This window comes from Cryptomeria japonica, chromosome 7, assembly GCF_030272615.1.
Source record: "Cryptomeria japonica chromosome 7, Sugi_1.0, whole genome shotgun sequence".
NCBI lineage: Eukaryota > Viridiplantae > Streptophyta > Pinopsida > Cupressales > Cupressaceae > Cryptomeria > Cryptomeria japonica.
The window spans coordinates 594,646,590-594,664,718 of NC_081411.1; the positions used below are offsets into that span (position 1 = coordinate 594,646,590).

An 18,129-nucleotide genomic window follows, 5' to 3' on the forward strand; every position below is an offset into this window, starting at 1 on the left:
ATAATTTTGATAGAATACATGTACCTATTACTTGGGAAAAATTTATTGGTATATTTAAAAAATATACAACTATGTAGGAGGAATATAAAACTCACTAATTTTTGATACTATATTTTTTCACTGTCTTTTTTAATCCAAATACGAAAACTTAAAAGCAATGATAAAGTCAAAGGACCCTTGGTATAGCAGCAGAGTCAAATGATTTTAAGTGAGTTGATCATGATTCAATTCTCGTTGAGTGCAAAACCCTCGACTTGATAAGAGATGAGGTTGATAGCATGCCTTAAATAAATTTGATAGAATAGACACCCTCAATTCTTAAAAGACGAGGCTGACATTATGCCTTAATTAAATTTGATAGAATAGATATCCTCAATCCTTATCTCTCCACAAAAGTACAAAATAGACTCTTGCGCCATTATGCTCTCCTAACCTAACCTAACCTTCCCAAAGGAAAGAATAGAATGTTCCAAAGTGATGAAGACATTATGGTGAAAGGGGGAAAACAATATAAGAGAAAAGTAAGAGACATAAAACATTTCAAAGGACCTTTGATTTATTAGCAACAAAGTTAAATGGTTTTGAATGAGCTCATCAGCATTCAATTCTTGTCCAGTACAAGACCCTCAACATGATAAGAGATGGAGTCGATATCATACCCTAAATAACTTTGATAGAATAGATACCTTGAATTCTTAGAGTCGAAAACAATATCAGACCCCACATTTCATAAAATAAATATCTTCCTTATTTCTCGACAAAAGTACAAAATAGACTCTTGCACCAGCAGCTAACCTAACCTAACCTAAGTGATGGAGACATTTATGGTGAAAAGCGGGAAAACAGTGTATGGAAAAAAGTAAGAGAGAGAAAGCATTGAAGAACCCGTGATGTACACAATAACACGTGATTGTCACTCTGCTTAGATTTGTTTGGCAGTCTCAATAAAATGGCACGAGATATACATGAAATAGTTAATATCAGCATAGAAAAAAACAGATCCCCACCATAAAATGCATGTGGTTTTCTGACGATTTGTGTTGCCCCACACTGAAAAATCCATGGACTTGTTGTCATCATTTCTGACATCTCATTCATTTTGTCACAGTCAAAAGCTGAGCCCCAAAATGTCTGTTCCCAATTGCCCTTACAAAATCTATGGCATATCATACTAACAAATTTGATAGAGCCTGTGAACATTTTGTTTTCAATGAAAATACACATCACTTCCAACAAGGTACGTCGTTTTCTTTCAATCAATCCAAATCATTCAACAGTTCTTTCATTGTACTAAGCATAACAGAAGTTTACAAAAAAAGCACTGATAGGAGTTAAATACCAGCAATCACATACACAGCTGGTAAAAAGAAGATATACAGAGTTCCATGGTTTTTAAGCTTCTGTTTTGCAGGAGAAGTGGGTCTGAGTTAAAAATGGCTCATCTTTCTTATAACAGCAGCTCAGAGGAGAGAGTGAGGCCATTTTCATTATTATAGAATATGGCTGGTTTGTTTGTTTGTTTGTGTATATAATGTTATGAGATTTGGACTGAAGAATGCATCATTTGGGTTTTCTCAGATGGTTGTTGAAGTATTCAAAGATTTCGTTCACAATTTTTTGCAGGTATGCAGAAATGCGAAGATCATGAATGATCATTACAACAGCATGCACTGGATGTTTGGAAGATTTCAACAGTTGCATGTAAAAGGAAAGGAATGGCGCTTTTATAGTCCATGATGCCAGTCATCTGTGTATGGGTCTACAGAAAGTTGCATGTATGTCTTAACTTAAGTTCTTATTCGCTACATTCTTTAGAACAGTTGCAAGTCACTTTATTTGAAAAATAGACATCTTGGTTGAATTGGAAGCACCCATAAGACAATGGATTAACAATTGTGATCTTAACATCAATTCAAAAACATACAGAGTTTATTTCAAACATAATTTTTTGAATACAACAAAAAGTACAAAAACTTGTTAAAATATATATTGATGTAATTACTAGGACTTTTGGAATTATTGAATAAAAATGCTTTTAGAACTATTGTATAAATATGGGTTGTTTAACTGAACAAACTGCTAATTTAGAACTATTGAATAAAGATGCTTTTAGAACTATTGTATAAAGATGTGTTGTTTGACCTATTGAATAAAGATGTTTAAAAAACTATTGTCTAAAGATGTGTTGTTTAACTCAAGGGAAAGCATTTCCTCTCTTAAAAAAGTTAGTCAGTACACCAATCCTTCAATCCCTAGATTAGAACAAGCATTGTATGTGCATATTGATGTGTTTAGTTCAACACTTGATGCTATCATTGCTCAAGCTGGTAAGGGTAAGATTGTCCATTCAATTCACTTCACAAATAGGAAATCGTTTATAGCTAAGAATAGTTATTGAACTAGTAGATGAAAAGTTTTGTAATGGTTCATGCTCTACAAAAGTTTTGGTAGGGTTTACATGTTTTGTCATTTTTTTAAATATTTATTATGAAGTTTTTTAAGTATATGGTTTATAAATCTGCATTTCATGTTCATATTCAAGAATTTCAATTTTTGTTTTTAGTCGAGTTAAAAAAGTATCATTGTGGATCAAATGATTTATTTCAAATTGAGGCAGGTGAAAATATTTGACACACTAGCTGATCAAATGTAGTGCATACAACTTTACAAAATTCAAAGGATACCAAAAGTTTAAAAAAAAATTCTTGTTAACATCAAGATAAGTATCTCATGATATCTTTAGTCACTAAAGGATAAGTGTCAAGAAATAGGGACCAAAAGGGGTTTAAGTGACCACTTTTTTCTTTTGACATCAACAAAAAATGAATAAACTGAATTTCAATGAGTAATTTTGAAATGCTTAGGCAATGTTGCTTAGAATCTAGTTTCTAAATTACTATTTTGTATTTTTAAATGATGAGGATAGTCAAATGCGAAGAACTTACAAAGTGATCATTTTTTAATCGCAAAAATAAAACATAGGATTAAACATGCCACTCATTTTTTAGTTCCTTTAATTATTTCATAATTCATTTACTAAATGTGCTCCCACTTAAATTTGAGAATAATAATTTAAAAAGGTTTTTTTCTTTTCTTTAATGAGAATAGAGTGTGAAAATATAATTTAAAAATAAATAGATGGGTGGATAAAGAATGATGCAAAAATACAATACATGTATTTTTTTTGGAAAATATAACTACTAACTTGTGGTTTTGTAGGGGTAGGTAGTTGTGTTTACGCTTTGTAGATTAACTCACATTTTGCATTTGGTGCTAAAAAAAAAGCTTTGTTTGTCGTGTTTTGTGCACTTGCATGCTTTGTTTAGATTAAAACCCAAATCGTTGTGAAAGTATTCTTTCCCCTAGCCTTCATGGATCTTAAGTGTAAGAGAAATTATAATATCTTCTTTTATTTTTGTAGAAGGCCTACCTTTGGAGAAGGGATCACTCCAATGAGAACAACCTAAAATGGAATTTTCCTTCGGGTCGCTATATAAATAAGGCAAAAATAGAAATTGAAGCCCAAGTACCCATAATCATGTCAATGGTGTCAACTGGGATGTGGACGTATGAACCATGCTAGGTTGAATTGAGATTTGAGTATCTCACTAACGAATGTACGCACATGGGGGTCCTCGAGTTGCGACTAGAAACCTTGTTTTGGTAGCCATCCTTTTTTATTGAGTATTGTGTAGGGGAAAAAGTGAGACTAAGTATGGAAACCCTAATCCCACTCTCATACACACTCATGGAATATGAAAGAGCCTAGGGAGGTAATGCACGTCAGCTACTTCTTATGAGAAAGAGAGAGCCATGGATTACCTCTTAGGTTTTATATTCCTTTGTTGTAAATGAGAGAGAGGAATGATGCAAAATGCATTCTAACCTAGAAAGCAAGTAAGCAAGCAAACCCTAATATGAGAATGCAGATCAAAGAAAAACTGATATACTGTTGTAAAGTACAGATTAGAAGGAAAAATTAAAGGTGTACCTATGTCTAAAATGTGAGCAGAAATGTCCGGGGCTAGGGTGCCACGCCACTGTCTTGATTCTGCAATCCTGGAGCTGCAACTGACAGGAGGGATTTTGAGACCTACAAAGTACTGTTATGCCAAGTCTTGCTAATAGAGGGCAGGACCATGTCGCCACGCCACTATCCTAGGCAGGACCAGGGGACCACGCCCCTATCCTTGGGGTTTCCACCAATATCTGCAACCCAGAACTGTCCCTGTGTTCTCTCCCAAAACTTTCAGCGAAGCTCGGATCCGAACCTATACCTAAAGCTGAAAAAGAGGGTTTGGGGTGGCTATATAGGGTTTTTCCTTAGTATAACTGAAAATGTGTGTGCAATAACATTGTGTGTGGGCAAGATCCTAAGAACAAAAGTAAACAACCTAGAGTAACCCTAAAGAATAAACCCTAATTGCTTATAATTGACAAAGTAAATGCTCTAAATCCACAATGCAAAGTGATCTAAAGCATGAATATGAATCAAAATGAAGCTTATGCAAAGATATGAAAACAACATGAAACCATACCCAACCCCAAGGGAGAGGTACAAGCCAATCATCAGCCGGTGATCTCCTATTGTTCTTCTACATCTTCAAAAGCCCCCAATTGATAAAATGATGCATGATGAATTTTTGATGGATGAATATTAAATATTATTGAAGACTTCAAAGATCTACTCTTTCGCTGCAAAGAAGGCTCTAATGCTCCAAAAACCCGTTCTTAGATTCTTAGAAGAAGACCCCTTCAAATGAAGAAAGAGAGCTCTTAAGTATGAAACCCTAGATCTTAATTTCATGTTTAGGCCGACCTAGGATTTGAATTTCCTGTTGATATTTTGGGGTTAAGCATTATTATATCATAGGATTGCACTCCCGAAATTTCAGGGAAAAAGCCACGAACCATGTGCATTCCTGCCACGGTCCGACCAACTTTTCACCAAATTTTTGGGGCCGTTAGATATGATGATATTAGAGCGCATCCCAAAGTTACAAATGATTTCAAGATGTTTTTTGTTGGCATTATGTGAACCGGTATGAGGACATAATGACATTGTGTGTTGTCATTGATGTCAATATGATGAAGAGAAGGGAACTGGTGTAACACTATGAACTGACATTTGTGCCAAAGTGAAGTGGTGTGTTTGTTCAAGGTGAACCGACATATGGTTATCGGAACCGACACATGGAAGCGTTGTATGACTATTGGTTGGTAGTCTTAACTTCAGGGTTTCCAGTTGAAGTGCTTCAAGCCTGTGTGGCTCAACTGGTGACTTTGTGTGATGAGTTAGCATGGTAACGAAGAACAGATCATGTTGCCACGTAAGCCTTGTGCGCGTGAAGGATCTTGCATGAAGGAGATTGTTCCTATCTACCTTGGGAATGTGCGAAGTCTGTAAACGGTGATAATGTGTGATGGGTTATCAACCGCCAAGAAATCAGTGGAAAACGAATGATGGAGAATGTCTTGAGATTGGATCAAGATTGTTGCATTTAATGCAATGTGCTCAACGGTCAGGATTGAACCATTTGAATTCCTTAACCTAATAGGTTTAGGGTTTAGGGTTTATGCTACCGACCTATCTGTTTTCCTATAAGGTCGATGTTATATTTCTTTCTGAGGTTGTTGGCAAAAGTTGTGTGTGTGTATCCAAGAGAAGAGATACGTGATTCTTGCTAGACCAGAGGAGAGAAGTGATACCTACAGAGTGTAAGTGCAAAAGGTGAAGAGGAGCTTAAGCGGATCTGCATTGGCATTGAGTGTTGTTACCAGATCATTATAATACTTGTTGATCTCTAACCACCTCAACAATTGGAAAATCCCTTAACAGGGTAGCTTTAATCAGCTTGCTGTAAATCCTTTAACAGGGTGACTCAAACCATTGAGTTCTTGAAATCCTCTAACAAGGTAACCTTTAACAGGGTTTAACCCTTAACCGGGTGATCCCTAACAGGATTGGTTCCTAATAGAACCTATTGTATCAGTCTTTAACTGGACAAGGCTCCTAATAGAGTGGACTTCTAAAGAGTTCAAAAACAAGCTTGTGGGTATTCATCCTCACCGTGGTTTTTCCCAGTTGGGTTTCCATGTGAAAAATATGTGTGTCATATGTGATGTCTTCTTCATGTGATGCTATGTTGTTTTCTGTCAAGCGGTGAATCATGTTGATCTAGTTGCTTATATGTATATCTTTGATGGTAGATTACTTGTTCATGCATTAGGGTGAAATGGAAATGAAGTGTTAGATTGTATGAGAAGATAAGTGTCAACTGGTTTATTCTTGTCTCAGTTATTCTGGGACTTGCTAGTTGTACTCTGTTTAAGGACCGATGTTACTATTTGTCTGTCAATGCACAATGTCTACTGACAAACCGACTTAAGAGTGTGATTTTGTCTATACTGATTCACCCCCCCCCCCTCTCAGTACTAGTTTGGTACTATTCGTTCATCATTGAGTTATAAATTGGTATCAGAGCATCCCCCAAGTCCTTTGTGTTATAAGCTTAACCGCTTGAGGTAAAGATCCCAGTCAAATGATGAAGAGGGAAGGTCCAAAGTTTAACAGAGAAAATTTTAGTATATGGAAAGACAGAATGAAGATATACATCAGAAGCATGGTTGCTCAACACTAGAGCTATGTTGAGAATGCCTATGTTGCCCCTACTGGTACTCTCACCGATGACCAAAAGAGAGAGATGCAGGATAAGGTAAAGCCCAAAGAGGTATGGGATACTCTTGAAAATATCTATGGCGGTGATGAGCATGTAAAACAAGCTAAGGAAGAAAGCCTTAGAGGGAAGTTTGAAGATATGCGGATGGTTGAAGGTGAGACCATTCAACAGTATGGAATAAGAATCAAAACTATTGTCGGAGATATCAAGAGTGCAGGTGGTAAAATGGAAGACTCCACTGTGGTAAGCAAAGTCCCGAGATCCCTATTAACGGTCTATGCAATAAGGGTTGCTGCTATTCAGGAGCTGAGATCAATAGACAAGACTAAGGTATCCCTAGACTCCATCATTGCAAAGTTGACAACCTATGAGCTAAATAGTTTTGATGGTAGTGTTCAAAAGGCTGAATCGACTTTTAAAGCTTCGACTGTACCATCTAGAAAAGGAAAAGAAGCTAGCACCAGTGGTGAACCAAGACAAAGCAGAGAAATGGATGATGAAGAGATTTTGATGGCATTTGAAGCTCTCCTTGCTAGGAAACTTCCTAAAGGAACCGGAAAATATAGAGGTAAGCTCCCTTTGAAATGTTTTTCTTGTAATCGGATAGGACATATTGTTGTAAACTGTCCTAATGGCGACAACAAGGACAAACCAGAAAGGTTCAAGAAATTCAAAGGAGGTAACTGGAGAAACTATTTTGTGGCAGTTGATGAAGGTGTCACAGATGAAGAATCAGAAGATGAAGAAAATGAAGATATTGTGTTTGTTACTATCAAGGAAGATGTGTCAGACAAGAAGGCTCTTGTCTCCCAGTTTGATAATTCCAATGAGTGGATCATTGACAGTGGCTATTCTCACCATATGACTGGTGACCGGAGCAAGTTTCTATCCTTGGAAGAGTATGATGGTGGTGTGGTTCGCTTTGGTAATGATGCACCATGCATGGTCAAAGGCAGAGGGTCCATCTCTCTGAATGGAAAGAGTAGTGCTGACAATGTGTATTGGTTTGGTGGTCTCAAACACAACCTTCTGAGTGTTGCCCAGCTAAATGACAGTGGTCTCACTCTAGAATTCAATAATGGAGTGTGCAGAATCAAAGGAAAGAATGGTGAATTGGTGGCCACCGGCATGCAGACCAGAGGTAACCTATTTCAGCTGAATGCAAATATAGGTACATGTCTTATGGCTAAATTTGATGATAGCAGGATATGGCATAGGAGACTCTGCCATGTAAACTTTGATAACATTGTGAAGGCTAGTAAGATCAAGGCAGTTAGAGGGTTGTCGGTGCTAAGAAAACCGGATAATACCTTGTGCAGAGAGTGTCAATTGGGGAAAATGTCTTCCTCAACCTTTAAAGGTAAATCTTTCACTGCTGACAATTTGCTTGATCTTGTGCATACTGATTTGTGTGGTCTTATGAAAACTAGGAGTGTGCAAGGTGATATGTACTCCATGATTCTCACTGATGCTCAAGAATGATGTGGGTCACATTCTTGAAAGATAAGTCTGAAGCTTTTGTAAAGTTCAAAGCTTTCAAAGCATTAGTGGAGAAGGAAAGCGGTAAAAGAATCAAGTGCCTGAGAACTGATCAAGGAGGGGAATTCACTTCCCGTGAATTCAACAAGTACTGTGAAGAACATGGCATCAAGAGGCAACTGTCTACCCCCCGGACTCCACAGCAGAATGGCCTAGCAGAGAGGAATAATAGGACTGTGGTTGAAGCAGCTAGAACTATGCTGATTCAAGGAAAGGTAGCTCACACCTTTTGGAGAGAAGCGATGAGCACTGCAGTCTACACAATGAACTGGGTACTCATCAAGAAAGGTAAGGATAAAACTCCTTATGAGTATTGGACCGGTAAGACACCTGTGGTTAGCTACTTTAGAGTGTTTGGTAGCAAATGTTACATCAAGAGGAGCGAACACCAAAGCAAATTTGATGCGAAATGTGATGAGGGAATATTCCTAGGGTATTCCACTAAGAGTAAAGCTCTCAAGTGTTTCAACAATAAGACTCAGAGAATTATGGAAAGCATCAATGTAAGAGTTGATGAAACCTCTAAGAAAACTGAGGAAATCGACAGTGAGCAAGCGGTAAATGAACCGGTTGTAACCTTCTAGGAACCAGTTGTCAGTCAACTGAGTACCAGTAACAGTGTTCCTACACCAGTAGATGTAGATGCTGATACTGATGGAGATGAGGATGAAGAAGAAAAGAAAGAGGAATCTATCAAGACCATTCCTCGGTATGTCAAGCTGAATCATGATCCTAAGCAGATCATAGGAGATAAGGATGGAGGAATCCTTACAAGAAGAAAGGTTAGAGAAAACTCATGTATGATCTCTGAATTTGAGCCTAAAAAATTCAAAGAGGCACATAAAGATGAAGACTGGATCAAGGCAATGGATGAGGAACTTGACCAGATAGAGAAAAATGGTACATGGTCTTTGGTACCCAGACCGGAGCATAAAAATATCAGTGGTACCAAATGGGTTTTCAGAAATAAGCTAAATGAGGATGGCACAATGATTAGGAACAAAGACAGACTGGTGTGCAAAGGATATGCCCAAGAAGAAGGAGAAGACTATGGAGAAACCTTTGCTCCTATAGCCAGATTGGAAGGAGTTCATATGCTTCTTGCATATGCAGCTTTTAAAGGTTTCAAAGTATATCAAATGGATGTAAAATCTGCATTCCTAAATGGTGTACTTGAAGAAGAAATGTATATAGAGAAACCAGATGGGTTTGCCCTATCTGAAGATAGTGACATAGTATGTAGGCTACATAAAGCCTTATATGGTCTAAAGCAGACACCTAGAGCTTGGTATGAACGTCTGCATTCCCATCTTGTGAAGATTGGATTTGAGAGAACAAGTGAAGATAGCAATATCTACTTGAAGTCTAAAGGAGATCAGATCCTGATTTGTGAGGTATTTGTTGATGACGTTATCTTTGGTGGAGATGACAAGATGAGTTTGCAAATGAGATGAAGAAAGAGTTTGAGATGTCACTCATAGGGGAGATTAAGTTCTTCATTGGACTGTAGATCCAGTAGATGAAAGATGGAATCTTTATCACTCAGTCCAAGTATGTCAAAGAGGTGTTGAAGACCTTTGGCATGGAAGATAGAAAACCGGTTGGTACACTGATGGTGACCGATTGTAAACTATCCAAAGAGGATGACTCAGCATTGGTTGATGAGAAGGAATACCACTCAATGATTGGTAAGTTGCATTATGTAGTGCATAGCAGACCAGATATTGCACATGCAGTTGGCATTACTGCAAGGTTCCAAAAAATCTCAAGAGAATCCCACTTGGTTGCAGTCAAGCGGATTCTTAGATATCTAAAGGGAACTGTTGATTATGGATTGTGGTATCCATATAGCAAGGATTTCAACTTGAAAGTATACACAGATGTTGATTGGGCAGGTAATGTAGATGACCAGAAAAGCACAACCGGTGGTGCATTCTTTCTCGGTGGTAGAATGGTCTCATGGATGAGTAAGAAGCAGAGTTGTATCTCTTAGTCTACTGTGGAAGCAGAGTATGTTGCAGCTTTCATGAACTGCACTCAGACAATTTGGATGAAGCATGTATTAAATGGCTTCAAAGTTCTTGTATCTGAACCGGTAAGTATATTTTGTGATAATACTAGTGCAATTAATATCTCCAAGAATCCGGTTTTACATTCTAGAACCAAGCACTTTGAGCTTAAGTATCATTTCTTGAGGGAAAAGGTTCAGAACAAAGAGATTACACTAGAACATGTTTCCAGTAAGGAGCAATTAGCAGACATATTCACCAAGCCTCTCCCAAAGGCTACATTTATGTACTTAAGAGGGGAAATAGGGGTGCTACCCCTTCAGGAAGTAAACTAAAGGTATATGCTCCACATCAGTCAGGTATTGCATAGTCAAATTTTTCTTCAGGATTGATGTGTTGAAGGATGCTACTCCTCAAGGGGAGCAGCATAATGGAACAAGGAAGCTTGTGCCTCCACTTTGGCATTGTTGTCAAACGGGGAGAAGAAGAGAAGCGGAAAAGATATCTGTAGAAATTGGGGGAGAAGATGTGAAGCGGAGAGATATCTTTGTATATTGCCATCAATGCCAAAGGGGGAGATTGTTGGCATTATGTGAACCGGTATGAGGACATAATGACATTGTGTGTTGTCATTGATGTCAATATGATGAAGAGAAGGGAACCAGTGTAACACTGTGAACCAACATTTGTGCTAAAGTGAAGCGGTGTGTTTGTTCAAGGTGAACTGACATATGGTTATGGGAACTGACACATGGAAACTTTGTATGACTACCGATTGGTAGTCTCAACTTTAGGGTTTCCGGTTGAAGTGCTTCAAGCCTATGTGGCTCAACTGATGACTTTGTGTGATGAGTTAGCATGGTAATGAAGAACAGATCGTGTTGCCATGTAAGCCTTGTGCACATGAAGGAGATTGTTCCTATCTACCTCGGGAATGTGCAAAGTTATCAGTCACCAAGAAATCGGTGGAAAACGAACGATGGAGAATTTCTTGAGATTGGATCAAGACTGTTGCATTTAATGCAATGTGCTCAATGATCAGGATTGAACTATTTGAATTCCTTAGCCTAACAGGTTTAGGGTTTAGGGTTTATGCTACTGACCTATCTGTTTTCCTATAAGGTCGATGTTGTATTTCTTTCTGAGGTTGTTGGCAAAAGTTGTGTGTGTGTATCCAAGAGAAGAGATACGTGATTCTTGCTAGACCAGAGGAGAGAAGTGATACCTGCAGAGTGTAAGTGCAAAAGGTGAAGAGGAGCTTAAGCGGATTTGCATTGGCATTGAGTGTTGTTACCAGATCATTATAATACTTGTTGATCTCTAACCACCTCAACAATTGGAAAATCCCTTAACAGGGTAGCTTTAATCGGCTTGCTGTAAATCCTTTAACAGGGTGACTCAAACCATTGAGTTCTTGAAATCCTCTAACAAGGTAACCTTTAACAGGGTTTAACCCTTAACCGGGTATTCTAGCCATCCCTTAACCGGGTGATCCCTAACAGGATTGGTTCTTAATAGAACCTATTGTATCAGTCTTTAACTGGACAAGGCTCCTAATAGAGTGGACTTCTAAAGAGTTCAAAAACAAGCTTGTGGGTATTCATCCCCACCGTGGTTTTTCCTAGTTGGGTTTCCACGTGAAAAATATGTGTGTCATGTGTGATGTCTTCTTCATGTGATGCTATGTTGTTTTTTGTCAAGCGGTGAATCATGTTGATCTAGTTGCTTATATGTATATCTTTGATGGTAGATTACCTGTTCATGCATTAGGGTGAAATGGAAATGAAGTGTTAGATTGTATCAGAAGATAAGTGTCAACCGGTTTATGCTTGTCTCAGTTATTCTAGGACTTGTCGGTTGTACTCTGTTTAAGGACCGATGTTACTATTTGTCTGTCAATGCACAGTGTCTGCTGACAAACTGGCTTAAGAGTGTGATTTTGTCTGTATTGATTCACCCCCCCTCTCAGTACCAGTTTGGTACTATTCGTTCATCATTGAGTTATTAGTTTTCATATGCGAAATCGGGCCTAAACGGTCAAAATAAGACATAATTAGGGTTTATGATTAAATGATTTATTGGAGGAATAAGATGAAAAGGGGCACACTTAGGGTAAAGGGCCCAATTTTATAATGTGTAAAGTGATGAAACATGACCTTATATTTAATTAGATTAATTAATTAAATTCTTAAAGGGGAATTAGAAATGCAAGATGCAAGACACACTAAGGCGAGTGCTAACCTAAGTGTGAAATTGTACCACCCTAGGAAGGGTGTACAATTTATGACACTACAAGTATTTATGGGGATTTTAGTGCAAGGTTGTAGCATTGTACCGTAAAGCTACTCACCATTCGTACTTCCTTGAGTTGAGACATAATTTTTTGGTTTGTATAAGCTAATTGTGGCTTCCAAAAAGAGGGTGATTGGGTTATGCCTCCAGGGTTGGGGCCCCCTACCTATCCTTTTCTCACAAAGATAATAATAGGAAGCACTAATTAAGGTGTTACACTTTTGAATTGATGAAGTACCAAGTGTGGGCCTAATTTCTATTGTAATTGGCCTTGTTGAAAAAAGTGCTTGGAGTGTCTTCTAAGTTTGTGCAAAACTAGTACAAATTTGGGCTTTGAGGATCCTAAGTCATACCCTTATTGTTGTTCAATAATCAATAGCCATTATGTCTTTAGGTTTGCGGTGTTTTATTGTCACATTAATTACTAAACACTTAAATCTGGTCATGATTTTGACATCTCAAACAAACCTAGGTAGGTTGTCACCAAAACTACATATTTGAGAGACCGTGACATGTATTTGAAAGATTATGTCATGTATCTATTAATAATTTCTGCATATTTATCATCATATCCTTGTTTATCTATCAATGTATTCCTATGCATTTGATTGGTAATCAAGATCAATCTAGGCCTACAACTCGACCTCAGATTTGATATCAGTTAGTTTTAGTATAGTCCCTTTTATTCTGAGTTTTAGATATTTCAGATTATCTCAATTGACACCTTAACAATCTTGTTGGCATTTGGCTTTTCTAAGGGGTCCTAGACTTGTTATTGACTATATTTGAGCTAGTTGGTTGAGGTATAAAGACAATAGTTGGGTGCTTGGACTCAAGTTGGCTGATGTTGTGTTCCTTTGACCCATTATTGGCCTTTCTACATTTTTTATAACTTCATCTTGTGTATCTGAGACTTCCTATTGTGTATTTGACCCCTACTCCTATGCATTTGTGGTGTTTCTATAGCGTATTTGTCAGTCTGATCTCCTATGTATATATTCCAATAGGATTTTGAGTTTACTAGTTGTTTTATAGGGTTCCTAACCAGTCATCAATCAATTTCGTCGTAGTCTCTTTTTTCGTTTTCAGTCAACTTTCTAGCCATATTCTTAACCAAAAGTTGTCTTTTGTCCTCACTATCTTGCATCAACCTTAGTATCACTAAGTGGTCTTTTTGCTTAGATCTATCATCTTAAGGTAGGACACCATCTTATTTACTTGAGTTGGATTAGCTTACCTTGGAATTGATCATCTTCTAGGGAGTCACATCCATCTTGATTCATCAACTTGTGGCTATTCATCATAGTCAGGAGTTAGATCTTGTCATCATTGGAGTGTAACCTAAAGACCTTGGAGAGAAAATTTGACCTTTCTCCATCCTAGTCATTATCCCAGTCTAGTCCACCTTATCCTCTTTATCATCTTTCCATTCCATCGCCTAGGTCAGAAATGGTCTTTCCTTTGTATGGTTGAAACTAGAGCCTAAAAGCTTAGAAGAGAAGCCCAAGAAGCTCAAAGGTCTTAAACATGGAGTATTATTATTATATGATGATGAATTCTTCAACCAACAATCCTTTACAAATCAATCTTACATTGAGGATTCAAATGATGACTCTCCAACCTTGGGACAAGTTCAAGAGTGTATGTCTAATGCTAAGTTTAACAAGATGCTTGAGGCCATATCACGCCAAGACCTGCAACACTATATCCTAACGCTTGTCCAAGATGGTGCCAAATTGCCTTGTAATTTTAACGTGTCTAAACCTAAGGATGTTATACAAAATGATGCTAGTGCCAATGGACAAGGATTTGGAGAAATTATCGTTTTTGAGTCACCTTCATCACTTTTAAAAAAGCAAGCTATTCCCATGCAAAATGCCCAAATGCATACCCAACAAGATTAAGACCAACCTCATGTCAACACTATGTGTATGAATGATTGAAAGAACAAACAATCACATACCCATGGTCAAACTCATGGTCATACCAATATTCAACCTCATCGTCATACTTGTACTGGTCAACAACATGGTCAATCCAACTATCAAAACCAAGGTCATGCTTTCAACATTAGTCATACTCATTGTCAAAATACCAATCAACATCACCAACATTATCATCAATATCAAAATTATGTTCCACCTCCACTTGAGGATCAATACAATAACTATATTCCTCCACCTTTGCATGAGGGTCAATACAATAACTGTTAGGCCCAATATGGAAAGCTAATGTACTGAGAGGGGAGGGCTGAATCAGTACTTCAAAACCTTTCTTCAATAATAACCTTACTGTTATGCATAAACAGAATAGTGCAGTAACATAAAATAAAGTTAAAACAAATAGACAACAATCATACATGATTCACTCCATAACACATATATTTTGGTTACGCAAAAACTCTTGGTTAGAGAGAAAAATTGCGGTGGGGATGGCACCCACAACTTCACTATTGCAATAATAAAGAATGCTTGGTTAGAGCTACATTTAGCTATTTCTAATAGCTTACCCTGTTAGGAGTAACAAGATCTGTTAGATCTACCTTGCTAAAGGATTTTACGACATTTATTCTGAATGCTGCACCTGGTTAGAGGCTTTACAATTTATAGACTTGGTTAGAGTCTTTTACCTTGTTAAAGGTTTCTCTTTCAACTTAACAATATTACAATAAAATCATTACAAACATCTGCAACTTTACATCTGAAATGTTATAGCAGATTCTATGTGCTCAGGACAAGATTACCTTGCTTATAACATACCTCGGCAACTCATATAGTAACTCAGTAAACCCTTCTATTTACTTTGTTCTTCGACTGTTCTCTGAAAACCTTCTCAGTGACCTCTGTGTCTCTGTAACAGTCTTCCTTCATACATATATGCACTTCAATAATGTTGAATATATAGATCTCTTAAAACGGTGATCTAATTCATTACTTTGATCTTACAAACAAGATTCCTCGAATGAATAACTAAACAAAATATTTCATTGGTTAGATTGACCTCGCAATCATACACAATCTTCTAGTGCAATTTCCAATGTAATAATGGTTTAGATGTGTCTCGATCTTGTAACACATTTTCATATGCATGTCCAGGTTCAATGTATCTGGTAACATGTTTCACTCGGTGAATATCAACTCAGTGTGTTAACTTTACTACTCGGTAGCCATAAAAAGATACTTGGTAGACAGCTCGATGAATACTACGTTCTGTAACTGACTAGACTGTGCATACCGACTTCTCTGTTTATATCAACTGCATGATTCGGTAGTGCTAACCAACTAGAATATAAAGTATGACTTTGAATATAAAAACTAATGGCAACTTGATAAGTAGTAACAATATCCCCTTTTGACATTAGTTGAGATGTTTGACAAAAACTACTTTCAAAGTCATAACTCAAAAATCTATATACTTTGCAAAATGACTACAGTTGACAATATATACAATAGTCAATGAAATAGTATATGCAGATATACTCCCCTTATCATTATTCTGTATATTGCTCGGATTTTGCATGCTCGGTTCTGTTCTGTGCTTGTGTGCTCTGCTTGGTATACTCCCCTGTATACAATACTCAAAACTGTATTACCAAAACTGTATCACTCTCCAAATATAGTATATTACTCCCCTTATGTAGTATTACTCCCCTTTTTTGACAAACATCAAAAACCTAATTTCCATCCGGGGGCGGTAACTGATCAAAAATAGATTTATACTTGTTTCGGGCGTCGGTGAGTGCGACTGAGAGTGCATCCTTTACACTTTCCATTAAAGAATTTTGTGCTTGAATATCAGCCAATAGTGATATTAAGCCATCAAGAGTGCTTCCCTCTTGTGTAGTAGATAGGTGTGTAGCTCGGTTAATATGCTCTTGAACTGATGAGAGATGAGGAAGGAATAATGTCTGGAGGGTCATTATATCCATCCTGATCTTATGCTCTTCATTTTTGATTTCTAACTGTTGAGCCATGAGCTGTTGAAGCTTGGTATAAAAATTCTGAACTAAATTAGGCTCGGTGGTCAACTTTGTTGAGAGATCAATGATCTCTTTCTCAATTGCATCAGTTTTATTCTTGATATCTTTAATGAATAAGGAAAATGTACAAAGTTTCTGAAATAAATAAAGAATATGCTTGAGTTGAGGGGACAACTCAGCAATGAATTTGATAAGCTTTACTTTTCCTATAGCGAGAGCTTTTTGTACCTCTTCTATCATCTTTCCAGTAAGCTCTTTATCTTTTAGCTTGCTCAAGTACTTAGATGCATCAACTCCAGATGTTTCTATTTGAGTAAGGAGTTCATCCAGTTGAATGTGGATGGCTGCATCGGTTGACACTGTTCCTGAAGGTAGCATATCTGTTAGTAGTGTCTTTACCTTCTGTAGTACTTTATTCTTCTTTTGAATGGCCAATTGTTTTTCTTATTTGGCCTTTGCTTTGCATAGTTCACCGAAATCAATAAGTGCTTGCCCTTTTAATTTTGAGATATCCACATTAGGCAACACTATCGGTTTAGTTAAATCAACTTTGAAACTATGCTTTCTCACCTTCTTCTCTTTACCTTTGATTGGTTGTACTAAGACAAGTGCTTGTGAGGCTTGCTGACCCTTGGTAGGTTGCTCAGTAGATGCAACACTTTGGTCGATTCCTATAGCCATTGTGGTGTCCTTGGGTGTCTCGGTACTAGGGTTCTCAACTGTAACATTTTCAGTGCTTGAGACGTTTGATCTTTAGTTGTATCTTCTGCTGCTTCAGACTTGTGACCTTCAGTGCCTTGTTCTGTATCCTTAGGAGCTTCGGTTGAGACAGGTGGCTTGAGCGGTGGATAAGGATGAACTTGTTCTAAGATAGATTCACTAGATACAAGTTTTGCATAGGTAGTGCCCTCAATCATTTCCTGCTCTGGTGCTTCTTCATCCATGACATCTTCATCAATTTGAATAGTGTCAGCCGGGTCTTGCTTGATAGCATCAGGACCTTGCTCGGTGACATCAGGATCTTGCTTGGTGACATCAACAATTTCAACTTGAGATTGTTCACCAATATCCTTTAGTTTGAAGATTTCCTGCCACTTGGCTTTTGTCTCATTTTCTACATCAATGTATAGCCCATTCATCAATTTTAAGGCTCTCTGTTTGACAAGAAATTTAGAATTGTATGTTGTCAAATGCTCCTTAATTTCTGCTACAGACATATTAGGAAATAGATGGACTAGACTTCTTTCTCTTATTTGTTTCTCTAAGTCCATTGCATATTTCCATCTGTTATCAATATGTAAGTATAATTCACTCGGAAGTGAGTTTACTAGTTCTAATGGAGCTAGCCGAAACTTTAGAAGTGTGCAGATGACAGCTTCTTCAATTTGTCACTTCTCATCATTATTCCTAGTCTCATACTTGACATATCTAAATCCTGCAAATCCACCATATTCTTTAAGATTGGCACAAAAATTTTCAACACTATGAATATTTACCTTCTTGCTTTTTACAATCTGAAATTTGTTTGCATCATCGGATTCTATATCACTAGACTCTTTTGCCAAAATGAGTCTCCGAGTAGATTTATTGTAGGTCTTGGTTACCTTGGGTACAGTAACACTCTTTTGTT

At 37.4% G+C, this 18,129-nt stretch overlaps 1 long non-coding RNA gene across 1 annotated transcript; it reads left to right on the top strand.

The window, feature by feature from the left end:
* The first annotated feature begins 1,246 nt into the window (after positions 1-1,246).
* On the top strand, positions 1,247-1,870 carry LOC131049686 (uncharacterized). Its single transcript, XR_009106799.2, has 2 exons — positions 1,247-1,472; positions 1,624-1,870. It is a non-coding gene; the product is annotated as an uncharacterized LOC131049686 (long non-coding RNA).
* Positions 1,871-18,129: the final 16,259 nt, after the last annotated feature.